Source organism: Rhinoderma darwinii, chromosome 4 (assembly GCF_050947455.1).
Source record: "Rhinoderma darwinii isolate aRhiDar2 chromosome 4, aRhiDar2.hap1, whole genome shotgun sequence".
Lineage (NCBI taxonomy): Eukaryota > Metazoa > Chordata > Amphibia > Anura > Rhinodermatidae > Rhinoderma > Rhinoderma darwinii.
Genome location: NC_134690.1, coordinates 382,240,269 through 382,268,253, shown reverse-complemented (window position 1 = coordinate 382,268,253; position 27,985 = coordinate 382,240,269). Strand labels below are relative to the sequence as shown.

The 27,985-nt window shown below is 41.2% G+C and overlaps 1 protein-coding gene and 1 long non-coding RNA gene across 2 annotated transcripts in view; both read left to right on the top strand.

Moving 5' to 3' along the window:
• The window catches only part of CAMKMT (calmodulin-lysine N-methyltransferase), a 330,489-nt gene that overhangs the window by 89,604 nt on the left and 212,900 nt on the right, over nucleotides 1-27,985 (top strand). The window lies entirely within an intron of this gene.
• Nucleotides 15,301-20,747, top strand: LOC142760198 (uncharacterized). Its single transcript, XR_012883263.1, has 4 exons — nucleotides 15,301-15,388; nucleotides 16,109-16,268; nucleotides 19,497-19,643; nucleotides 20,067-20,747. It is a non-coding gene; the product is annotated as an uncharacterized LOC142760198 (long non-coding RNA).

Genomic DNA, 27,985 nt, shown 5'->3' with positions numbered 1-27,985 from the left:
CTGGGTGCCGGGGGTGGTAGTTACACTGCATGCACATCAGTAAGCATTCAGTGTTATTCTATGCTAATGTAAGTCTGATAGATCAGCTTTCGCTTTTAGCCTGGGGGACCATTAACCACTAGAAGCTAGGTCAAACTGATACTGCAAGGCAGGCGTCTCCTAACGGTTCGCCATACTTGTTAACGACAGTCAGTCTAAAACAGAAAACACTCCTGAAATGAAGTCGTGATTGTTGAGGGTCTTTGTTTGAATCATTCGAAATGTGCCCATCTAATCGTTGTAGAAAGGTATCAAATACAGGATAACCTAGAACTGTCTGCGTTTCTTGCCTTCTTTTTTTTTAAAGGGGTTTACAGTTCGAGAATTGATTCTCATAATATTGTAATATCGTTGATAATAATAAAAATTATTTTATTTATATATATATATATATATATATATATATATATATATATATATATTAGTGCCAACATATTTTGCTGCATGATACAATTGGGGAAGTAACAAACAAGTAAAGTGACAACTAATCAAAACAAAGACAAACAATAAGACAAAAGGACAGAGGACCCTGCCCATAAGAGCTGACAATCTACAGGGGAGAGGTCCCTGCCCATAAGAGCTGACAATCTACAGGAGAGAGGTCCCTGCCCATAAGAGCTGACAATCTACAGGGGAGAGGTCCCTGCCCATAAGAGCTGACAATCTACAGGAGAGAGGTCCCTGCCCATAAGAGCTGACAATCTACAGGGCAGAGGTCCCTGCCCATAAGAGCTGACAATCTACAGGGGAGAGGTCCCTGCCCATAAGAGCTGACAATCTACAGGAGAGAGGTCCCTGGCCATAAGAGCTGACAATCTACAGGAGAGAGGATGAAGCCCATAAGAGCTGACAATCTACAGGAGAGAGGTCCCTGCCCATAAGAGCTGACAATCTACAGGGCAGAGGTCCCTGCCCATAAGAGCTGACAATCTACAGGGGAGAGGTCCCTGCCCATAAGAGCTGACAATCTACAGGAGAGAGGTCCCTGGCCATAAGAGCTGACAATCTACAGGAGAGAGGATGAAGCCCATAAGAGCTGACAATCTACAGGAGAGGTCCCTGCTCATAAGAGCTGGCAATCTACAGAAGAGAGGATGAAGCCCATAAGAGCTGGCAATCTACAGAAGAGAGGATGAAGCCCATAAGAGCTGACAATCTACAGGAGAGGTCCCTGCTCATAAGAGCTGACAATCTACAGGAGAGAGGTCCCTGCCGATAAGAGCTGACAATCTACTGGAGATTATTTCCAGCACAATATTTTTTTTACATAGGGATGAGTCTGCTGTATGAGTCTAAACAGCACACCCCGCCTCTCTCCGCCTCCCCCCCACCTTTCTGCGGTGACTGACAGGCAGCTGTCTATGCACGTATACACAGCAGCCCGTCAATCACCAGCCTGAGGGGCGGGGGAGTGCTCCCAGCGATCCTATCAGCCAATCGGGCTGATAGATCCGCTTTGATCACAGGGACAATTTTTTCAGTTTTTCTTTTCCCGCATTCCTACAGCTATAACCCTTTCAAATTTTCTGTTGTCACAGCTGTATGAAAGCTTGTTTTTTTGTGGGACGAGTTGTGTTTTTTTATAGTACAATTAAATATACCATATAATGTTCTGAAAAATTATTTTGTGGGGTGGAATTGAATAAAAAATAGCAACTCCGCCATATTTATTTATTTTTTGGCATTTAGTATTACGGCTCACTGTGCGTTAAAACTTACATGTAAACTTTATTCTGCAGGTCAGTAAGAATACGGCGGTACTACATTTATATAGTTTTTATTTAAGTTTCACTACTTTTACAAAATAAAAACAATTTTTTTAAATAAAAATTTTGTTTTGTATTGTCATATTCTAAGACCAAAAACGTTTTTATTTTTCCATCGAAGCTTAAGAGTAGGACACGGAAGCCAGATCTAAAGACCTTCAGTAGGGCACCGGCTGCTATGGTAGCGCATCGGCGCCCGAAATCTCGTTGCGAAAGGATGGGGTGATCAGAGGACAAAGGGAGCCCCCTCCCTCTAACTGCCTAGATGCCGCGGATGCTTTTGACTGCGGCATCTGAGGGGTTAAACGTCCGGGATTGACGTAATCTCCGATTCTGTCCGTTGTATGAAACAGCCAGTTATGGTGCATGGCTTGGGATTTGAATGTAGCGCCGTCTGATGCAGAAACTTTTCTGAGGGTAGGCATTAGAAGGAAAAGAGGGGGACTCTATGCCTGATTAGCATACAGTTTACGGCGGTATTTAAAGCTGATTTTTTTTGCGGTTTTGCAAGAACCAAGACATGTAATAAAGGTATGTAAGCGTCTTGGGGGCGAAAAAAAAACTGGTGACTGACTTTGTTTAAATACAGAAATGATCTTATTTCGGAGTTAAACATTTTGAATAAATATAATTGAAACAGACGCCATCGAGTGCTTAGGGACATCCCTGCTTATGTTGATTTAAAGATTTTTTTCTTTAAAAAAGTTACATTATACACATGAACATTCTGTCCTATTGAAAAGTGCTAATTCTTAGTTTAATAAAGATGGGGATGTGAGGGTGGAAGATCATTGTATTTTTTGATACACAGTAGAAGATCCTATCTCTGGCTCAAGGGCACCATGATATGTATGGTGTAGAATTTACACAGAATCTGATTGGGCTAGCAAGGTGCTACTTTTACTTTTGTGAAGATCAGTGGCTTAGAAGGTTTGGTGTGTTCCCCTTGGGGTATACGTACCAGAGCTTGAGAACCTAGGGCTTAGAACATTCCTTTGGGATCATACCCAACAGTCCTACAACAACGTATATTTTTGTTATGGTTTTTAGGGTATAGTAGTGTATATGAATGTAATAGGGTAGCTCTCCTTCTAGAGCTGGGGACATCAACCTGTGGCACAGCTGGCACGAGGGGCATGGTTTGCTGCCACACTTTCGGCAGCGCTGATTACCAGGAAAGAGAGCAGTTCTTTATTGTGTTTGTCGCTGCTGAACATTTGGCAAGCAAACAATGCAGCACTGCTCTCTCTCCCAGTGCTCAGCGTTGCCAAGCGCATAAGGAAAAGCTGCTCTCTCCCGGTGATCAGCGCCGCAAGGATGGAGTTCAGTTTCCTCTCTGTAGAAGAAAAATGTAGCAGAAGTTGACAGCTATGTCTCCTATGTGCATTCCGCCAAGCTGGTGTTCCGTAGCCACGGTCTCTCCTATGTGCATTCCCCCAAGCTGGTGTTCCGTAGCCACGGTCTCTCCTATGTGCACCACCCCAAGCTGGTATTCAGTAGTCGTTCACGCTCTTGATTACAGCGCCCCCAAGCTGGTATTCAGTAGCTGCAGTCCCTCCTGTGTGCAGTTCCCCCTAGCTGGTGGTCAGCAGCCGCGGTCTTACCTGTGTGCAGATCCCCCTAGTCGGTGTTCAGTAGCAACGGTCTCACCTACGTGCACCCCTGAGTTGGTGTTCAGTAGCCTTAAGTGCAGTGCATATAGATCAAGGGACACACTGAAATGCTAAACTAATTAACTGATTTAGGTCACATGCGTGGTCCTATATGACTTGTGGCACACTGAGTACTTAATCATTAATTATTTTTTTTTATCGGCATGCCATACGTTGCCTACCCTTTGCCTACCCCTGCTCTAGAAGAACTGGCTAGTTTGTGAACTACACAGACCGTTCATTGAGTTTACTTGAAAACTTGATCACGTGGGATTCCTGGCAGTGGTTGCCCTGTCATCAACTGAGGATTGGTGGACCTTTCAAATGAATCGGGGTTGTCCAAACCTGACAACACCTTTTAAAATAAGTGCAGAGATCAGATCGACTGTTATCGACACCGCCACCCACAGTGGACTTCAGAATAGTTGAAATGCCCCCATGTGCCTCTGTAAATGTTTGGTTTTATACATCGATGTTACAATAATTCTGCAAGTCTATTTTAAGCTTTGCTCCGTGTCGGTCTTCAGCTTACACAAGATGTGGCTTGTTGGTTGCATCTATAAAGATATAAAATAAAAACTGTATACATTTACAATCTGCTGCAGAAAAAGGGCATGGCTTCTTCATGATACATTTCGAGACGTTTACAATGCATTTTGTCTTCGGGGCAGCAATGTATTAGTGCTCCTCTTGAGTAGATATTGTAATTTAGTGCTATATCCACAGAGAAAATTACAGTTTTTGAATAGTCTACAAAGTGCTTTCAGAAAGAAGACACTGTAGAAATTCTGAAATTATGTACTAAATGATGAATCCTAAAGTATTGTCATTATTAATACTGTAATCTATTTCAAACCCTAAAATAGAAATGGCTTCAATTTAAAGGTCAGGTAAAGTCACAATTGTATATTAATGTACGTCAATCCCAGTGTGTCGGTAATCTGAACAGTGTAAATGAAACTTCATTTTTGCATAGCCAAATATAACTGGCATGTTATCTATTACATTTTGTGCTGAAAGTGGGATCCAAAAATACAAAAGTCTGAGTGATGGGCACAATGATTGGCAGAAGTGATCATGTACATGCTACAAGTAGGTGCATTCTACAATGTTGTAACAAACATATATCTCATTTGGTGCTGAAGCGGCATTATAATTGTGTTTCGACCTATGAGGGTATGTTAAGTACACTATATAGACAAAAGTATTTGGACACTTACAGGTTACACCTACAGGAGCTTTTATGACATGCCATCCTAAATCTATAGGTATTAATATGTAGTTGGTTTCCACTTAGCAGCTAAAACAGCTTCCACTCTTCTGGGAAGGCTTTCTACAAGATTTTGGAGTGGGAATTTTTACCTTTTCAACCACTAGAGCATTTGTGAGGTCAGACACTGATGTTTGACGCAAGGACCTGCCTCCATTCTAGTTTATCCCAAAGGTGTTGGATGAGGTTGAGTTCAGGGCCCTGTGTGGCCAGTGAAGTTCTTCCACACCAAACTCACCCCACCATGTCTTTATGGACCTTTCTTTGTGCACTGGGGCACAGACATGCTGGAACAGAAAAGGGCCGAACCCCAAACTGTTCCCCCAAAGTTGGAAGCTACAATTGTCCAAAATGTCTTGATATGCTGAAGCATTAAGATTTCCCTTGAAGGGAAATAAGGCCTAGGCCGAACCTGGAAAAACAACCCCATATAATTTTCCTTCCTCTACCAAACTCTACAGTTGGCACCATGCAGTCAGGCAGGTAACGTTCTCCTGGCATTCACCAATCCCAGACTCGTCCATCAGACCGCCAGATAGAGAAGGGTTATTCATCACTCCACAGAACACGTTTCCACTTCTCCAGAGTCCAGTGGCGGCTTTACACCACTACATCCGACGGTTGGCATTGTGCCTGGTGATGTAAGGCTGGCGTGCAGCTGCTCGGCCATGAAGATCCCGCTGTGGCACAGTTTTTGTGTGTATGTTAATACCAGAGGAGGTTTGGACTCTGCAGTTATTGAGTCAGCAGAGCATTAGCAATTTTTATTCACAATGCGCCTCATCACTTGGCGCCCCCCCTCTATAACTTTATGTGGACTGACACTTCGTGGCTGAGTTGCTGCAGTTCCTAAATACTTCCACTTTACAATAATATCACTCACAGTTGATCGTGGAATTACTGGGAGGGAAGAAATGTAAAAAATTTACTTATTACAACGCTCGCATCCTATTACAGTACCACACTGGAGGGGCAGTTCACATGGCGGATTTTGCGTGGCAGGTCCCGCCGTAAATTCCACAGCAGAATTATTCCTCCTCCCATTGACTTCAATGGGAGGTTCAGGCAGAAATTGCCCGAAGATCGAGCAGGACGCTTCTTATTCCTGCTAGCTGATAAAATCTGCTAGCGGTAAAAAGAAGTGTCCGACTCCAATTGAAATTAATGGGTGTCGGATTCTGCAAAAATTCTGCCTTGTGAACAGGGCCTTAGAATGACCCATTCTTTCACAAATGTTTGTAAAGGCGAATGCATGGGTAGGTGCTGGATTTTATACACCTGTAGTAATGGAAATTAATAAAACACCTGAATTCAATGATTAAGAGTTGTCCCAATAGTTTTGTCCATATAGTGTATGTAGCTATGTATCTCATATTATCAATCTATCCTATATTATATATTCATTCTCTCTCTCTCTCTCATTTATAAATCAAACTATTACATATGTATCTAATTTATCTGTCTGCCCTTTCACACATTATAATAGTTATAATGTCAACTGTTTCTCAATTTCTTGCATACCCTGTTCTCTGTTAGCATTGGTCAGTATATATGTGTGTATGCATATATATATATATATATATATATATATATATATATACATACGCACTACCGTTCAAAAGTTTAGGGTCACTTAGAAATTTCCTCATTTTTGAAAGAACAGCACAGTTTTTTTCAATGAGGTTAACATTAAATTAATCAGAAATACACTCTATACATTGTTAATGTGGAAAATGACTATTCTAGCTGCAAACGTCTGGTTTTTAATGCAATATCTACATAGGTGTATAGAGGCCCATTTCCAGCAACCATCACTCCAGTGTTCTAATGGAGCATTACATTTGTGGGTTCGATTAAACTCTCCAAATGGCTAGAAAAAGAGAGCTTTCATGTGAAACTCGACAGTCTATTCTTGTTCTTTTTTTTTTTTTTTTTTTTTTTTTAAATATCTTTATTTTGTTCTACAGCAATACACAAGGGAAAGAAGTACATAGTACATACAAACATGTAATAAGAAAAAATATGCAATGCTATAGATACCCTTGGTGGGAGAGGTGGTCGGAGGGAGGGAGGAGGGAAATAAAGGGAAAAAAAATAAATATATATATATATAAAAAAAAATAAAAAATCATAATAAATAAAAATAAAAATATGCCTCTTATCTCCATCTTACTTGTTACTCTGAGAACTTACCCTAGCCTATAGCCAGGTTTGTTCCCATTTAGCGATGTTGTTGGCATTGCCATACCATACCTTTTCATATTTCTTGATTTTACCAACCAACCCCAGCCAGTTTTGCAGTGTTGGGTGAGAGCTAGACCCCCACAGTCTAGCAATCAGAAGACGGGCCAAGAAGAGCAATTTCCCCAATAAAGCTCTTTTGTCCTTTGACATCTGCAAATCGCTTAAATTGCCCAAAATCAGGTACTCAACCTCTAATGGGACAACCAGTCCATAAGAACCGCTGATCTCCAAACAGATCTCCCTCCAAAATTGAGCTATTCCAGGGCAAGCCCAAATTAAATGCATTTAGTCTATTCTTGTTCTTAGAAATGAAGGCTATTCCATGCGAGAAATTGCCAAGAAACTGAAGATTTCCTACAACGGTGTGTACTACTCCCTTCAGAGGACAGCACAAACAGGCTCTAACCAGAGTAGAAAGAGAAGTGGGAGACCCCGCTGCACAACTGAGCAACAAGACAAGTACATTAGAGTCTCTAGTTTGAGAAATAAACGCCTCACAGGTCCTCAACTGGCAGCTTCATTAAATAGTACCCGCAAAACGCCAGTGTCAACGTCTACAGTGAAGAGGCGACTCCGGGTTGCTGGCCTTCAGGGCAGAGTGGCAAAGAAAAAGCCATATCTGAAACTGGCTAATAAAAGGAAAAGATTAATATGGGCAAAAGCACACAGACATTGGAGAGAGGAAGATTGGAAAAAAGTGTTATGGACAGACGAATCGAAGTTTGAGGTATTTGGATCACACAGAAGAACATTTGTGAGACGCAGAACAACTGAAAAGATGCTGGAAGAGTGCCTGATGCCATCTGTCAAGCATGGTGGAGGTAATGTGATGGTCTGGGGTTGCTTTGGTGCTGGTAAAGTGGGAGATTTGTATAAGGTAAAAGGGATTTTGAATAAGGAAGGCTATCACTCCATTTTGCAACGCCATGCCATACCCTGTGGACAGCGCTTGATTGGAGCCAATTTCATCCTACAACAGGACAATGACCCAAAGCACACCTCCAAATTATGCAAGAACTATTTAGGGAAGAAGCAGGCAGCTGGTATTCTATCTGTAATGGAGTGGCCAGCGCAGTCACCAGATCTCAACCCCATAGAGCCGTTGTGGGAGCAGCTTGACCGTATGGTATGCAAGAAGTGCACATCAAGCCAATCCAACTTGTGGGAGGGGCTTCTGGAAGCATGGGGTGAAATTTCTCCCGATTACTTCAGCAAATTAACAGCTAGAATGCCAAAGGTCTGCAATGCTGTAATTGCTGCAAATGGGGCATTCCAAGACCAAAGCAAAGTTTGAAGGAGAAAATTATTATTTAAAATAAAAATCATTATTTCTGACCTTGTCAATGTCTTGACTATATTTTCTAGTCATTTTGCAACTCATTTGATAAATATAAGTGTGAGTTTTCATGGAAAACACAAAATTGTCTGGGTGACCCCAAACTTTTGAACGGTAGTGTGTGTGTGTGTTTTTATATATATATATATATATATATATATTTATTTTTTTGTCTCCGGTATCTGGAGCCATGCTGACTGCAGTGCATCCGACATTTGCTGGATGGTGCGTGGGGGAGGATCCATAGAGCGAAGACGACGATCGAGGTGGTCCCACAGATGCTCAATTGGGTTCAAGTCTGGTAAATTAGGGAGCCAGGGAAGTATTGGTCGTGCTCTTCCAACCGCTGTCAGACATTTCTAGCCGTGTAACACATCGCATTGTCTTGCTGGAAGATTCCATCTACCACATGGGAGACAAACAACATGTATGGGTGGACGTGATCTGCAACGATGGATTCATACCCAGATCGCCTCAGAGTGCCTTCCACATGGAACTCTGTTCTCTGATGTTTCTCGCCTGACACGCCAACGCCCATCAGTTCGATGAAGCAGAAAACGTGACTCGGCAGAGAAGGCAACACTTCGCCAATCCTCGGTGGTCCAATTCCGATACTGCTGTGCAAATTGATTCCTTATTTTCCAATGGACCTTTGTTAGCATAGGAGCAGTGACCATCCGTCTGCTTCGGAGCCCCATACGCAGTAGGTTTGCTGAACTGTTGTTTTATACACAAGTCTGGTGGTCCCCTGGTTGATTTTCACGGTGAGCTGCTCCACTGTAGCGTGTTGTTCGGCCGTCACGCACCTTCATAGCAGACGTTCACCTCTAACATCAATGGCACGTGGTTCTCCGCGGTTTCCATGTCGGTTATTACCAATGGTGCCGTTTGTCCACTCACGATACACTTTCACCACAGCAGCATGCGAACAGTTCACAAACTGCGCTGTTTGGGAAATACTGCCACCCTTGGCCCGGAAGCCAATAATCATCCCTTTTTGCAGCTCTGATAAATCGCCCCTCTTACCCATGGCAACAACGAGTGATGTGTTCAGACAGCCTATCGCACACCTTATATACCCACCAAGCCAGCCCACGACATCCCTTCCTTCATGGGCTACGCGCTGGCGACGTCAAAAGTAGGAGGTGGTCATAATAATGTAACTCGACTGTGTGTGTATGTATGTATGTATGTAAATATATATATATATATATATATATATATATATATATAATTCTAAGGAACTACTGCAGTATCTGTGCAATGATGATTTTTCCCGCCATTTTCGGCCTTGCCCTGTATTGGCACATCCTCTACTTCTCCCTCATTTGTATTCAAATGACTTAATATATTATTTATGTTTTCTTGTACAATTTACTGGTTGAATCCAAATTAATCTAACATCTGCAAGTCTTCCCAGTGGCTGCCAGAAAACGAGGAAAGATTGACATCTATTACCCGCAATCTCTCTTTTTTTGTCAAAGCTGGAGTGAATTGCAAAGTTTCGAGGGTCATGTTTTGCTACCCTAAACCACCTTGATACTTTTTTCCCCCCTTCAAACAGAAGTTAGTGTTTGCTTTACAAAACATGGAAAAGCTTTTAAACTAATGTATTTGAAGTAAATTTGCAGTAAAAGTGAGGACACCTGCTGTTAAGAAAAGTGCTTGCAGATTTGGTACACTTATCCATCCCCAATAGAGGGAACTAACAAGCAAATGTGTAATAGCCACAGTGTCCTATAGATGGCAGCAGTTACTGTAAATTTATATGGCACTACTTTTGCCTAAACATGTAAAGCGAACTGACGGGCTCTTCTTTGAAATATGATCGCAATGGAAGTTTTTGGTTTCCTTTTTAAAACATTTTAAGTAGCTTATCTTTTCTTTAAAAGTCCTATGTCACACTTTTAATTACATATTATCTGATAACCTGAGAGAAGGTGGGAGGCCAAGTGCATGACTAAGACTTTTTAAGTATTATCACAGGAATTGTCTGCCAGGTTGGTGACTACAAATAATTACGGTTACTGTAAAATTAGGCAGAAAACAAAGGAGCACAGAATGAGGCTTTGCTTGATTCTTGTACTTAACCCTGCCCCGAATGTTACACTTACAAGAAAACAAGTCATGTGCCACTTCTGAATAGCTGTCTGTCTGTCTCCTCTATCTACAGTATAATATATACGACATATCTTTCTATTTCATCTATCTAGCTATCTATATCTATGACATATCCATCCGATCATCCACGCACATAATCATTGAACTGCATTATATCTGATCTCAATCTCTCTCTCTCTGTGGCACCATCTACAAGGGGGGGTTGTGTGGCACTATATACAAGGGGGGGGGGGGGGGGCGGTGTGTTGCCGATTTAATAAATTTTCTTTTAATTTATTGTTATGTTAACTACTTTATATAACTATGTTGCTTGTAAAGCAAACATGGCGAGTGGGAAGCAGATGTCGGGGAATATTTTGGGTAGGGGGGCAAACTAAATCTACGCCCAGGGGGCAGGAGAACCTAGCTACACGTGTGTGTGTGTATGTGTATATGCATGTGTGTGTGTGTATATATATATATATATATATATATATATATATATATATATTATAGCAAGAAATAGGCAACGCTCTGCAGGTCAAGTGAAAAAATAGGGGTACTTTACTACCCTCAGTGCAAGAAACAAAAGGCTCCAGTGTAAGGAGCGGTAATAAAGTACCCCTATTTTTTCACTTTCCCTGCGGAGTGCTGCCTATTTCTTGCTGCTTGTATACAGGACAAGGGTCTGTTCCCCAGGGCCTGCACCCACAAGTCACCAGTGCTGCTGAATCTTTGGATTATACATTTATTTATATATCTCTGCACTCCAGTTTACTGTAATATTAACGCTACAATAGTAGCATATCAGCAGTGGTCTATAGGGCAGTGCCCCTTTTAACAGTACGTCACATTATTCCAGCCAGGTTTAAAGTCAGGAGTATAAAAGCTATTTGCACATCGACTTTTAACCCCTTCAAGACACAGCCTGTTTTGGCCTTCAGGACACAGCCAATTTTTTCAAATCGGACATGTTTCACTTTATGTGGTAATAACTTCGGAATGCTTTTACCTATCAAAGCGATTCTGAGATTGTTTTCTCGTGACACATTGGACTTTATGATACTGGCAAAATTTGCTCGATACATTAAGTATTTAATTGTGAAAAACACCAAAATTTAGCGAAAAATTGCAAAAATTAGCATTTTTCTAAATTTATATGTATCTGCTTGTAAGACAGGCAGTAATACCACACAAAATTGTTGCTAATTAACATCACCCATATGTCTACTTTAGATTGGCATCGTTTTTTGAACATCCTTTTATTTTTCTATGACATCACAAGGCTTAGAACTTTAGCAGCAATTTCTCACATTTTCAAGAAAATTTCAAAAGGCTATTTTTACAGGGGCCAATTCAGTTGTGAAGTGGATTTTAGGGCCTTATATATTAGAAACCCTCAATAAGTCACCCCATTTTAAAAACTTCACCCCTCAAAGTATTCAAAACAGCATTTAGAAAGTTTCTTAACCCTTTAGATGTTTCACAGGAATTAAGGCAAAGTAGATGTGAAATGTTCAAATTTCTTTTTTTTTTGCAGAAATTCATTTTTCATCTATTTTTTTTGTAACACAGAAAGTTTTACCAGAGAAATGCAACTCAATATCTATTGCCCAGATTCTGCAGTTTTTAGAAATACCCCACATGTGGCCCTAGTGCACTTATTGACTGAAGCACAGGCCTCAGAAGCAAAGGAGCACCTAGTGGATTTTGGGGCCTCCTTTTTATTAGAATATATTATAGGCACCATGTCGGATTTGAAAGGCTCTTGCGGCACCAAAACAGTGGAAATCCCCCAAAAGTGACCCCATTTTGGAAACTATACCCCTTGAGGAAATTATCTAGGGGTATAGTGAGCATTTTGACCCCGCAGGTTTTTTGCAGAAATTATTGGAAGTAGGCCGTGAAAATGAAAATCTAAATTCTTTCAAAGAAAATGTAGGTTTAGCTTATTTTTTCTAATTTCCACAAGGACTAAAAGGAGAAAATGCACCACTACTTTTGTAAAGCAATTTCTCCCGAGTAAAACAGTACCTTGCATGTGGTCATAAACGGCTGTTTGGACACACGGCGGAGATTAGAAGGGAAAGAGCGCCATTTGGCTTTTGGAGCTCAAATTTAGCAGGAATGGTTTGCGGAGACTACGTCGCATTTGCAAAGCCCCTAAGGGACCAAAACAGTGAAAACACCAAAAAAGTGACTCCATTTAGGAAACTACACCCCTTGAAGAATCCATCTAGGGGTGTAGTGAGCATTTTGAACCCACAGGGGCTTCATATATTTTATTAGAATTGGGCAGTGAAGATAAAAAAAATCCTTTTTTTCCAATAAGACATAGCTTTAGCTCAACATTTTTCATTTTCTCAACAAATAAAGGAATAAAAGAGCCCCAACATTTGTAAAGCAACTTCTCAGGAGTACGGCAATACCCTATTTGTGGTCATAAACTGCTGTTTGGGCATATGGCAAGGATCAGAAGAGAAGGAGTGCCGTTTGGCTTTTGGAGCACAGATTTTGCTGGATTGATTTCTTGACACCATGTCACTTTTGCAAAGCTCCTAAGTTACCAGTACAGTGGAAACTCCCCAAAAGTCACTCGATTCACAAAACTACACCCCTTGAGGAATCCATCTAGGGGTGTAGTGAGCATTTTGACCCTACAGGTGTTTCATAGATTTTATTAGAATTGGGCAGTGAAAATAAAAAAAATCCTTTTTCTTCAATAAGACGTAGTTTTAGCTGAAAATGTTTCATATTCTCAACAAATAAATGAAAAAAAGCACCCCAACACTGGTAAAGCAACTTCTCCTGTGTACGGCAATACCACATATGTGGTCATAAACTGCTGTTTGGGCACAGAGTAGGGCTCCGAAGGGAAGGAGCGCCATTTGGCTTTTGGAGTACAGATTTTGCTGGATTGGTTTCTGGTCGCTATGTCGCATTTGCAAAGTCCCTGTGGGACTAAAACAGTGGATCCCCCCCAGAAGTGACCCCATTTTGGAAACTACACCCGTCAAAGTATTCACCTAGGGGTGTAGTGAGCATATTAACCCCACAGGTGATTGGCAGAAATTGGCGTGCACGCGATGTTGCAGAGTGAAAAGGGTTTTTCAATAGATATGCCAATATGTGGCGCCCAGCTTGTGCCACTGGAGACACACACCCCAAAAATTGTTAAAAGGGTTCTCCCGGGTATGGCGATGCCATATATGTGGAAGTAAACTGCTGTTTTGGCACACTGTATCGTTCAGAAGGGAGGTAGCGCCATTTGGCTTTTGGAGCGTGGATTTTGCTTGTAGTAGTTTTGTTTTGAGTCTTACTGGTGTTTCCGTTTATAATGTGGGGGTACATGTAAGGCGGGCGGAGTATATAAGGGGCATAGTCAGGTGGTATAGTGGGGTAAAAAAAAACAATAAAATAATCCATAGATGTGTGTTATGCTGTGACTTTCTGCACAGGCCGGTGTCGCACTAATAAATGGTCTTTACTTAGTCCCCTTTTGGACCACACTCTGGACCTTTGCAGTTTGGGGGATTTTGCAGGAAAGTGTTGTCCTGGTATAATACGGGCGCCCTCACTTCCAGCGGATATGTTTGGGCCCTCCCCTTCCTGGTTCCCTAATTTTAGGGGCCTTGATAATTCGCCACTTGAAACAGAAGAAACGTTCCCCTCGGGTCGGCACAACTGCATATTTTTATTTCCTGGCTTATTGGTGCCTTGACTAATTTTATTTTTTCATAGACGTAGTGGTATGAGGGCTGTTTTTTTTTTGTGTGACGAGCTGTAGTTTTTATTTGTACTATTTTGGGGCACATGCGACTTTTTGATCACTTGTTATCCTTTTTTTTTGGGAGGCAAGGTGACCAAAAAACAGCAATTCTGGCATATTTTTTTAGTTCTTTTTATACAGCGTTCACCACGCATTATAAATTACATGTTCACGTTATTCTGCGTGTCAGTCCGATTCCGGTGATACCTAATTTATAGCACTTCTTATGTTTTACAACTTTTTGCACAATAAAATTACTTTTGGAAAGAGAATGGATTTTTTCTGTCGCCAAGTTGTGAGAGCCAGAACGGTTTTACATTTTTCGTCGACGGAGCTGTATGACGGCTTGTTTTTAGCGAGACGAGTTATAGTTTTTATTGGTACCATTTTTAGGTACATGCGACTTTTTGATCACTTTTTATTTCAATTTTTGGAAGACAAAGTGACCAAAAAATAGCAATTATGTCAGTATTTTTTAGTTTTTTTTTTTTACGGCGTTCACTGCGCTGGATAAATAACATAATATTTTATAGTTCAGGTCGTTACGGTCGCAGCGATACCAAATATGTATGGCTTTATTATTTTTTTCAATAATAAATGACTTGATAAGGGTAAAAGGGCGATTGTGTTTTGTGTTATTATTTAAAACTTTTATTGTATTTTTTACAACTTTTATTTTTACTTTTTTTACACTTTTTTTTACACTTTTCTTTAGTCCCACTAGGGGACTTGAAGGTCCAACTGTTTTATTGATGTTCTAATACATTGCACTACCTATGTAGTGCAATGTATTAGAACTGTCAGTTGTTCACTGACAGCAAGCCGATCAGGCTCCGCCTCCGGGCGGGGCCTAATCGGCTAACGTAATGGCAGATAGGAAGCCATTGTTAGGCATCCTGTTGCCATAGTAGCAGTCGCCAGCCTTGCCATCGCGTGGCAAGGCTGCCGATTGCATACAAACCACTTTGATGCAGCGATTGCATTGAATCGCTGCATTGAAGGGGTTAATGCTAGGAATCGGAGCTAGCTCCGGTTCCTGGCGATAGATCGGGGTGTCCGCTGTAACATACAGCGGACACCCACTGCTGATGACGCCGGCTCAGCTTCTGAACCGGAAGCTGAGCCGGCGCCATCTTGCCGATGGTACCGGAAGCCTCCTGGGCCCCGCCGACGACGGGGCATAGGAGGATTCCGTTACTGGCGAACCGGGAGGTAAGTATTACCCCTCCGATCGCATTTGCAGCCACCGGCAACCCAGCGATCACGTTGCTTTGTCGCCGGTGGCTATAAACTCCTCACATGCTGCGATCTCTATTGAACGCAGCATGTGAGGGGTTAATCGGTCGGATCGGAGGCTAGCTCCGGTCCTGGCCGATACCTCAGGGTGCCAGCTGTAACATACAGCTGTCACCCGGCGGTGATGTCGCTGGCTCAGCTCCTGAGCCAGCTTCATCTCCATCACGTACAGTTACGTGGAGATGCGGGAAAAGGCCATCTCCCATCACGTAACTGTACGTGAAAATGCGGGAAGGGGTTAAAGAAATTATCATGAGAGGTGGCCAAGCTTAAGCACAAACCTTGTCAACCCATCCCAACATCAATCCGCTTCTCAACCAGATGACGTGAGGTTGTGTATGCCGACATCCAGTGCTTATCTACTGCAGCAATGTCTCTGCTTACTTGTATAGGACATGACTATATGGACAGTTGACTAGCTTCTTAAGGGTCACAAAAATATTCCTGAAACTTAAAAAACAGAGTTACCTATTAGGACCATACTGATCAGATGTGTAGGGGAAGTGGAAAGTGTCCTGTTGCATAGCTCCATATTTTACGTAGTTTCAGTTAAGTCTAAATAAAAAGCTGAGTATTTTTGCAAATATGTTGCCTTAACAATTTGTATTCATCTGATTCTCCGTTTTTTATCTACAGTGAATATAAAATTTCTCTGGTTGCTGCTTGTAATGTGTTAGAAGTTAATTTGAGTTACGCAAATACTCATGGGATCTAGCAACTTAGGTCCAAAAGTTAGAGACACTCCAGTGAATTTTTTTTATTGTGGCCCCTGTTTGAAAAGCACATCCGGTAGAAGGTAAGACATTTCATTCTCTTATCAGGCGCATTGTTGCCGAACTATCCCGGCCGTAATTATGTTACGTGACCGGCCGATTCCTACAGCGTCTTCTTTGTGGACCGGAAGTCTCTTTCACTATGCCTTCCTATTAGACGCTTAATGTGAGTTTCATAGGAATGCATAGTGAAAGAGACTTCCGGTCCACACAACAGACGCTGTAGGAATCGGCCGGTCACAGTGTGGTCACGTGACAGAATTGCGCCCGGGATATTTCTTCAACAAAGCGCCCGGTAAAAATTGCAGGAGTGTCTCTTTAACAGAAGAGCCACAATACAATACACTCTGGTATCAGACAAACAGGATATTCCTGGATTTTACTTTGGATGTGAACTGAGAATTAAACATCATCTAAAAACTGCTGGAAATGTTTATAATATTTGTATAAAGAGTATAAAGTATTAGTCCAGTGCGTTCCGCGTCTTGATGTAAAGCGCTTTTCTGATTGTGTCGGGACGATGCTATGGTGCAGGACCCGGTTTTATGACTGTAGGCTAGTTCTTTTATCTCCTTATGGCACAGGCACAATGTGAGATCATAATCTATAATGATGGTTCAGAGAGTTCACGTGACGTATTCCTCTCCTACTAAACATTCATATCAAGACTTTGGGAAGATGTCCTAGTGTATATATAGACATTTAACCATTTCATTAAAATTTTTACAAACAACTGAGCGATTCTTAGACCATTGTAAATTTATATTTGCAGAAAGAGCAGTTTATACGTGACGGCAATCGGCGTTCAGTGCCGTGACATTTGGAACCGTAATTCTTTGTGGCGAGGAGCCAAGTCCAAACGTCCCCTAGCCTAGGAGGTTCTAATTCAGGAGCCACATGATTGCCATTCTTCTTGAGTAGAATGGAAGTGACAATCGCTCAAACCTGCGTACACTTTTTTAGACCCTTCATCCATACTTACCAACATTTGAAAACCAAATTGATGGACATTTTATGCCTTCTTCCTTCCACCCAAAAATGCCCCCAAATGTCCAAAAATGCCAATTTTGTTGGGCAATATGTTTTATCTTTTACTCTCTATATTCATACATATCAATCTCAGCCTCCCTATAGGTCAGATCATTAAGATTGATGATCATAAATGAGTCATTGATCTATAATTTAGTATTTCTTAGTTATAGCTATGAATTTGATTTAATAAGGGACTGTAAAGTAAGTAAAAGTGGGTTTTAGTTCTCATGTACATAGCTGTCTGTACGGAGCCTATATGGCAGCACAGGCAGTCCCTACTATGGAGCCATAGGCACTCAGTATGCCGCTATATAGTGTTCTGTATGACTTCATAATACAGGGATAGTCTCATCTTGAAGTAATGCTTCTAGAGGAGAATCACTCCATAATACAGCATCCAATAGAGCATCGAACATTTTTTTTATGATAGCGAAGGCAAAGAGTATGCCCCCATACATTTCCACGGCTGTCCTATTACTGCTCTGCACATCTTTGAGGGTGTATGGAGCCATAAGATGGCCACATGCATGGGACCTTACACCTCTGATAACTCTTTATCGAATGTAACAACCCCTTTAGCTAATGGAAAGGAAATTTCTCTCACAATATGACTACATATGTACAGCTAAGTTTGCAAAGTTACAAGAAAATTAAGCCCTAGGACCATAAAATTCCCATTTATTGAATTTCACTGCTAATCCTCCAACTCGAGATACATAAAGTCATAATATCGTGTTTGAAGCTCCTGTTCCCTTTTTATCATACGGACATTGGAACCACTGTTGCTTCTTTTTGTGACTTAGTTGCCTTGTCTAATTATAACACAGTCTTAACCCAGTTTCAAGAGGTTTTCCACACTCCCCCTTAGCAGGAACCTTCAACCTCTCATTGTATAGTCTTCCTGTCACACTTCAAAGGGTCTTCTCAAATGTACTCCTTCATTCTTTAATTTCTTTATCAAAGCAGGTTGGAAGCTCATAGTTATTTGGAATTTTAAACACATTTATTGAATGAGGCTAGGCTGCATTACTGGACACATCCTATCGACAAAATTGGCGCTGTTTCTCACAAAAAATAGACCTTTTTTTCTATTCTTAGACAATTCTACACTTCATCATGTAATTGTACACCCACAACTGATATTTTTTTTGAAGAGTGCTCATGTGTTTGTGACCCCCTCTTCATGGGGAGCAAAAAAAAATGGGACCCTCATTGTTGAGTTTGGTGGGGTCTCAGAGGATAAACACACATCATTCACAGTTTTGTGACATGCTTGATTGTCATGTTCTAACAGTGTTTTTAGTGGAAAATCGCTGTAAGGCCTCATTCTTAAATTCTGTTTGAAGCACAGATCAGACAGGCAGTTTTTGGTGCTTTTTTGTGTGAAAATTGGGATCTATGGGTAAAAAACAAACACAACTCTTTAAAAAAAAAAAACTAAATTTCTAGAGCATGCTTTGGTTTGGGGAAAAACACCACCAGGGCCAAAATAATAAATTGCCACACAGAAACGCAGTGGCCGATATTAGACCAGGCAGTCACAAAATGCACAAAATTTATCACAGTTGTGCATGATGTATGAGGATTTGAAAATTTGAAGCCACGTCCCCTCCAGCAAGACACATCTCATTCCCGCTAAGCCACACCCCTTTTTAGAGACCCTTTTTAAAAAGCGTGTAGTGAGGTACAAACATTCAATTTGCGACAAAATGTTATTTTTTTCCCCGACACATTCTAGACTTGGACACAGTAGTAAATCTGCCCCATTGTGTGTAGAGAATCTTATATACCTAACTACCTGCAAACATATGAGCGCTGTGTGTTTTAACAACCAAATAACAGCTGACACAAAAAACTCCATGAAAACCTGACCAAACTGCTATTCTTTTTTGATTTTCTTGAGCGGGTCATATTCTGTGAGCTATGATTTAGGACCCTATTGGTCTGAAACGCTTAAGCGTGGTCCCAGGATTTTTGTTTTAATGTCTTAGTTTTAACATGACCTAATAAATCATATAACTTTTATACCGAGTGCTGGATATATCTTCATCATACACCTCTATTACCATATTCTGTGTGCCCCTTCGAATGTCAATATCTTTTCCCATAGAACCTTTCACTCGTGCAGTCTCTGTTGTGCTAAAAAGGTGTCTGAGTTATGTTTACAGGTCAATAATTTTTTAGTTTCTCATATTACTGTTTTTCCCTTTTTTATTGAGGTTTGCTTGTTTTTGACGTCAACAGTAGCCCAGTCTGCAAAAACTTAATGGGCCATATTGTGGGATCCATCATGATTTTTGAGGAGTCTGTTTGAAGCCGGTTTCATCTTACTTGTCATGGCTCCAGTTAGAACAGAAGCCATCAAGGTAATGTCAACAGAGCCTTACTGTCAGATTTTTTTCCCCATGAAATTTTGGGTGTGATCCGCATACCCTCCACCTGTCCCATTTTTGCAGGATTGTCCAGTGAAACGTACCTTGAAGGGTCTGGGTTTATGCAAATATGACCTACGTTGGCAGTTATGGAAGGGTTTGTGTGTGTAGATTGGGCAGGGCATAAAAATATCCTGCAAATGGGGATTCAAAAGCTGGACATATAGATAAGTTGAAAAAAAAATATCATATATTATTATATAATACACATTATTTTAATAAATCAAATCACAACTTTTTGTTTGTTGTTGCCAATGGAAACTTAATAATAGTTTAATGCTGGTAAAGACTGAAATATTTTCTCCTAGTGATATATCATTTTTTACACTTTCTCATTGCAACGATTTTCCCTTATAGCAGTGGCGTCTTTCAGCAGGATAATGCACCCGCCACACTGCAAAAATTGTTCAGGAATGGATAGAGAAACATGGCAAAGAGTTCAAGGTGATGACTTGGCTCCAAATTCCCCAGATCTTAGTCCAATTGATCATCTGTGGGATGTACTGGAAAAACAAGTCCATTCCATGGAGTCCCCACCTCGCAATTTACAAGACATAAGGGACCTGCTTTTATTATGGTGCCAGATACAACAGGACACCTGCCGAGGTCTTGTGGAGTCCATGCCTTGACGGGTCAGAGCTGTTTTGGCGGAACGAGGGGGAACTAGACAATGTTAGGCAGGTGGTTTTAATGCTATGGCTGAGCAGTGTTCATTTTATATTTCTATTATTTTTTTTGGTCTCGACTTGGAAAGCATTTTTCACGGTCCGCTTGTGCATATTTTGCTTTTAATGACCTCACATTTCCTTTAAATGATAAAGATATGTGGCGTTTTATTTTTACACTCGAAGTGACATTACATTGTACAGCAGTCACCCGGCTGTCCTTTTTCTTGTGGAATTCAGTGATACGCGATTTAAGCGGCTGCCAAGTAAGTTGAGAAATGTTACATTAAAGAGCATGTTGTTTGCTTCTGCGTTTTGAAATTCTATTCAATTTATGGCAATTTCAAGTTATTTTTCTGTCACTTCGTATTTCTTTTCAATCTGACATACAGAAACCCGACTGAAAAAAAATATATAAATAATAATAATAAAAAAAAATAATCGTAAAAACCTTTCCTTAGGGTTTAGTCAGAGATGTCAGCAGTCAAGAGCATGAGGTGCAGCATGCAGCAATCATGGGTCATAAAAATGTCAATTTCCAGTGACTCATGTGCTGTGTTTTTCACTCAATTGTCTTGTAAAGATACCTGCTCTTTCTAGTTGTGATTCATTTATCCCTAAGAAGATGTACTTGACGATGAGACGTCTTGAGGAGTGACACGGACTCTGTACTCCGTGATTTTATTTCTATTGTAATGGCAGCAAAATTAGGGTAAAGTATTAATTGTGTTTGCGCTGTGGACAGTTCCTTTCCACAGAATTTCTGACGTGTACGCACTATTCTGTATTTGCCCAAAATTGGAAAATCGATATTGGCCCAGTTTGTTTCAAATTTTCAGCATATGGGGGCCCAGCATATTGGTATACAGGTGTAACGTTCCACCACTAGGGTCACCACAGCGCTGTTCAAGCCACAGGCCCGCACCTTGCATAGGCATTTAATATAGCCTGCATTCATGTATACAGCCCCTTGGCTTGGCCTCTAAACAATCTATATGGAGGACTGAGACAACTAATGCATTTTTGCACAGACTAGCCTCTATAGATATACCAGAATCTATGGGAGCTAGCCTTTTCAGAAATAGATTTGCTGACCCACCGTGGGCCCGATACATCTACTATGATTTATACCAGAAAACTGGCGTAAATTATAGCGCAGCTATACTCCAGCTCATAGCTGAATTAGATTTGATTTTCCGGCGCACGGACGGCCAGTGATGCGATCAATTCATTAAGAGGCGTGCTCCTCCTAAAAAATTAGAAGCATCTTAGTCCAACTTTCTTTAGATTAATACTGGCGTATGAAACACCAGTCTTAATAATTTGCCCCCAATGTAAATATCGTAAATACCACCATAAAGTACAGTCATGTAGGTGCAGTGAAGCAAAAAATATCTAGACCAAAAGTAATAATAATGATAGGATAAAAAGAGTTCTAGCATGTACAGTACAGGTGATCTGTTTGGCCATGTTCATATGGAGTTTTTTTTGCAGGCAGAAAATTCTGCCTCACAATTCCGTCTGATTTTGTTCGGCCATTAAGCGTTGCGGACAAAAACGCAGCGAAAACTGCTTTCTCTGCCTTCCATTGAGTCAATGGGAGGTCAGAGACGTAAATGCCCAAAGATAGGGCATGCCGGTTCTTTTTTCCGTGAGCCAGTTTTACTGCTCGCGGGAAAAAACGCCTCCACCTCCCATTGAAATCAATGGGAGGCGGTTTTTGACACGTTTTCCAACGCAGTTACCGCATCAAAAAAACGTTTAAAAAAAACTCTGTGTGAACAGGGCCTGAGTTATTAATTTTTCTACATGGACCCTGAGTATTCGACAAGAAACGGAAAAAAATGTCATAGGATAAGAACAAAAATAAAGATCTAAAATAATAAAGCGAAAGAGAAGATAATTTCATCGAGCCGGTTTTCCTGACGCATATGTAATAAGCATATTTTTCATTAAGTATTAGTAATGTAAATGCAGATAACACATATTTTTTATTTGCAAGGGTTGGAATATTTGGTCATGCTGTGTATATGCATGTCACATACTGTTCCTTATGATAAAACCCACTTTAAACCTGAAGTATAAGATAGGTAACCAATTACAGGCCGCACACAGCGAGTGAAAGTTGTGATTTTGCTAATAGAGATAAAAAAAATATTTCAGTGTATAATGTACAAGGCACATGTGAGGGCATGACAGATAAATCAAGGAATGATGGAGTAGGGTAGAGTCTCCTTCCTATGGCGCACTGTTGTAATTATTACTTTATTCACTTGATACATGTTAATGTCTCGTAATGTAAAAATACATTAGACTGAGTTAACATACATGACATTATGTAAAACAAGTGTAAATCCAGTAATCAGAAAACAGAAATACACATATGATGCATTGAACACCTAGAGCAGTGGTTGTTACCGCATGCTGGGAGTTGTAGTTGGAGATCTCTGAACTAGAGAATACATTAAAAATAAGATTGAATCAAAACCGTAGACAAGTTATCATATATTTTATGTGTTCTATATTTGGGCACCAAGCTGTAGCCACCAAAAACATACAGTGCAGATATAAGCAGGCCGGTTTTAGACAAAGTGTGGCCCTGGGCAAAGTTAAAAGTGGGGCCCCAAATGCTGATTTACTGTATCAATAATGCAGTAAAATCAGAAGGCGGTGTGCAGAGAACTGCATCGCTGATTTCTAGCGCGACAAAGATTGTTGCAACCCCCAAAGCATATGTCCCCCATCTCGCACGAAAAAATGATCTATATACATATACAGTTATTAAATCATGCCACAATACCAGATGAAATATTACCTGCATACTGTTACTGAATACAACTCACTACTATAAGTCCAATATTACCAATAATAACACAATATAAGGTCCAAATAATACTAGTGACTAAATAATACCGCCACACCATAACCACATAGTGACTGAATGATACCCCCATACTGTTACAGAATAATACCGCCACACCATAACCACATAGTGACTGAATAATACCCCCATACTGTTACAGAATAATACCGCCACACCATAATCACATAGTGACTGAATAATACCCCCATACTGTTACAGAATAATACGGGCACACCATAACCACAGAGTGACTGAATAATACCCCCATACTGTTACAGAATAATACCGCCACACCATAACCACATAGTGACTGAATAATACCCCCATACTGTTACAGAATAATACCGCCACACCATAACCATATAGTGACTGAATAATACCCCCATACTGTTACTGAATAATACCGCCACACCATAGCCACATAGTGACTGAATAATACCCCCATACTGTTACAGAATAATACGGGCACACCATAACCACAGAGTGACTGAATAATACCCCCATACTGTTACAGAATAATACCGCCACACCATAACCACATAGTGACTGAATAATACCCCCATACTGTTACTGAATAATACCGCCACACCATAACCACATAGTGACTGAATAATACCCCCATACTGTTACAGAATAATACCGCCACACCATAACCATATAGTGACTGAATAATACCCCCATACTGTTACAGAATAATACCGGCACACCATAACCACAGAGTGACTGAATACTACCCCCATATTGTTACAGAATAATACCGCCACACCATAACCACATAGTGACTGAATAATACCCCCATACTGTTACAGAATAATACCGCCACACCATAACCATATAGTGACTGAATAATACCCCCATACTGTTACTAAATAATACCGGCACACCATAACCACAGAGTGACTGAATAATACCCCCATACTGTTACTGAATACACAGCCCCTCCTTGTATATAGTGCCACACAGCTCCCCCCTCCCCTTTTTTATAGTGCCACACAGCCCCCCCTTGTATATAGTGTCACACAGCTCCACCCTTCCCTTTATATAGTGCCACACAGCTCCCCCCTTGTATATAGTGCCATACAGCTCCCCCCTTGTATATAGTGCCACAATGCCCCCCCCCAAAAAAAATTCTACTTGCCTAGTCCTGAGGAAGCAGATACAGTTGAATGTGGCTGTCGCTAGCACTGTGGTCCCCCCCCCCCGGTGCTAGCCACGCCCCCGAGCCTGAGGGGGCCCATGCCGCCCGGCCGACAAATTTTACGTGCAGGGCGGCGCAGGCCCCCCTCATGCCTCGGGCCCTGTAGCAACCGCTATGGATGCTATAGTGGGTAGGGGGCCCTAAGAGGTTGGGGCCCTGAGCAATTGCCCAGTTTGCCCCCCCCTAGCACAGGCCCTGGATATAAATTGCCCCAACTATATCATGCATATGTCATTTAATGTCTAATAAGTTTATTCCACATCTTATAGTTCATGGTAAGACTTTTCTCTCTTGCGCAATTCTGCTAAGTCGCTAGCAAGCTGTTTTATTGGTCCATGTATTGGGAGACATAAGATGCATTTGTATTAATATTCTGTGCATGTATGATTTCCAACTGATAGCCATTCGATCCATTGGGCGGAATATTTTCCCCCCTGTAAATGGTCAGTTTTGAGAACTTGTGTCATGTAATGATAATAATAATTGCATATTCAGATTATTATTATTACTGTTAGAATTATTTTTATTATTATTGGAAGTGGAAAAATGTTTCCAACTCTATTCCAGTATGTTCGATACTTGTCATCGTTACTAGCACAAACCCTTAAAAAATTAAGAAAAACTTCAAAGAGAAACATTACAGTGATTTGTCACTAATGATCGGTATATAAGAGATTCTACCAAGTACTAATGTGAAGGGGTTGAATACTTATGCAGGCAGCATTTTTCAAATTTTTTTTTCCATTTTATTTAACAAAAATGTGCTAGGAATTTAATGAATTGTAAGTTTGAAAATTTACTTTAAGAGAATACTAGTTTGCAATAGATCTAGTGGCTGGAGGAATCTCTGTAATTGTCATTTCTAATTCAGACACATCTGTTGACTTTGTAGAGCAGATACCTTTGCCAGGCACTACACCCATTGCAATCAGGGGCATAAAATCAAGCACACAGCCATATAACAATGGTAGTAGTATGAGTTGTAATGAAGAGCTCAGTGACTTAACATGGCACTGTCAAAGGCTGCCAACTTTGGCAGTTCATAAAAGTTTCGTCCCGGTTACCTGTAAGTGCTGTTATTGTGAAGTGGAAGCATCTAGGCATAACAATAGCTCAGCCATGATGTCGAAGACCACGCAAATTCACAGAGTGTGGCCGCCGAGTGCTGGAGCTTGTAAACGCGTACAAATTTCCAATCCTCGGTTACATCACTGACTAAAGAACTCCAAACTGGCTCTGGAAGTGACATCAGCACAGGAACTGTGAATCCGGAGCTTCGTGAAATGGTTTTCAAAGGTTGAGCAGCTGCAAACAAACCTAAAATCACCATGCACAATGCCGAGCGTCAGCTGGAGTGATGTAAAGCCGCCGCCACTGGACTCTGGAGCAGAGTGTTCTTTGGAGTGATGAATGACATTTCTCTATCTAGCAGTCTGAGAAGAATCTGAGTTTGGCAGATGCCAGGAGGATATTACTTACCTGAATGCATAGTGCCTACTGTACAATTTGGTGAAGGAGGGAAAAAGATCTGGGGCTGTTTTTTCAGGGTTTAGCCCCTTATTTCCAGTGATGGGTGATGTTAAAAGGAATCTGTCAGCAGTTTTATAGCCTCAAAACTGCTGACGCTTTGATTATATACAGGAGGGCGTTGTAAACATACCTTTTGTCGATGTTTGTTTAATTCCCATGGCACCGTGGTTGCAATTGCCAATGAGGCGGGCACTTGATGTGCAAGTTCTCCTTGGCGCTCCTTACTGCATGCTGCCAGCCCTCTGCTGTGAGTAAAGGCCTTAGCAGTCTCTTTATTGGTCACCTCTAAGAGCAATTTAGATGTGATCAATAGCTGCTCGATCCTGCGTGATATGCAGGACCTGCTGTCACTGAACCCATCAGTCCAGCTGACCTGACGGACAGAGGTTTCAACGCAGGATACAGCTTCTCTGTATACAGGATACAAAGCAGCTGTATCTCAAAAATTTCAAATAATTTCTAATAAAATGAAATGACAAAGTTGCACCAATCACACTGATACACTTTTTTTTATATAAAAAAAAAATAGTTTTCGAGTGTGTACATAGCATTTAATGCTACAGCATACAAAGACATTGTAGACAATTGTATACTTCCAATTTTGTGGTAACAGTTTGTGGTTCGGCCCTTTCCTATTCCAGCATGGCTGTGCCCCGGTTCATTAAACAAGGTCCATAAATACATAGTGGGACGTGTTTAGAGTGGAGGAAGTAGAGTGACTGTATAGACCCTTGACCTCAACCCCATCCAACTATTTTATGATGAATTGGAACGACAAATGCGAACCAGGCCTTCTTAGCCAACATACGTGCCTGATCCCACAAATGCTCTTTTGGCTGTATGGGCACAAATTCCTACAGACACTCTCCAAAATCTTGTAGAAAGCCTTCCCAGAGAAGTAGAGGATGTTAAAGAGGCTCTGTCACCAGATTGTGCAACCCCTATCTGCTATTGCAGCAGATAGGCGCTGCAATGTAGATTACAGTAACGTTTTTATTTTTAAAAAACGAGCATTTTTGGCCAAGTTATGACCATTTTCGTATTTATGCAAATGAGGCTTGCAAAAGTACAACTGGGCGTGTTGAAAAGTGAAAGTACAACTGGGCGTGTATTATGTGCGTACATCGGGGCGTGTTTACTACTTTTACTAGCTGGGCGTTGTGTATAGAAGTGTCATCCACTTCTCTTCACAACGCCCAGCTTCTGGCAGTGCAGCACTGTGACGTCACTCACAGGTCCTGCATCGTGTCGGCACCAGAGGCTACAGATGATTCTGCAGCAGCATCGGCGTTTGCAGGTAAGTCGATGTAGCTACTTACCTGCAAATGCTGATGCTGCTGCAGAATCAACTGTAGCCTCTGGTGCCGATGTGGCCGACATGATGCAGGACCTGTGAGTGACGTCACAGTGCTGCACTGCCAGAAGCTGGGCGTTGTGAAGAGAAGTGGATGATACTTCTATACACAACGTCCAGCTAGTAAAAGTAGTAAACACGCCCCGATGTAACACACAATACACGCCCAGTTGTACTTTTACTTTTCAACACGCCCAGTTGTACTTTTGCAAGCCTCATTTGCATAAATACGAAAATGGTCATAACTTGGCCAAAAATGCTCGTTTTTTAAAAATAAAAACGTTACTGTAATCTACATTGCAGCGCCTATCTGCTGCAATAGCAGATAGGGGCTGCAAAATCTGGTGACAGAGCCTCTTTAAAGAAGCAAAAGGCCTCAACTCCCTATTAACAGCCCATGGTTTTGAACTAGGATGTCCAATAAGCTCGGTGTCATGGTCAGATGTCCTCATACTTTTGGCCACTTAAAGATCGTAATATTGTAAGATGTACTATATAATAATGTACATAATTTATGGATTTTCTTGTTTGCAAATATTGTAAAGCATTGACAATATCAGTCTCGATCACCTTTCATGCTGAGAGGGAAAGATGCTCCAAAGAGATGTGCGGAAGAGAGGCAATACATACATTTACTGCAGACATGCAGATCCACGGGGTGCAAGT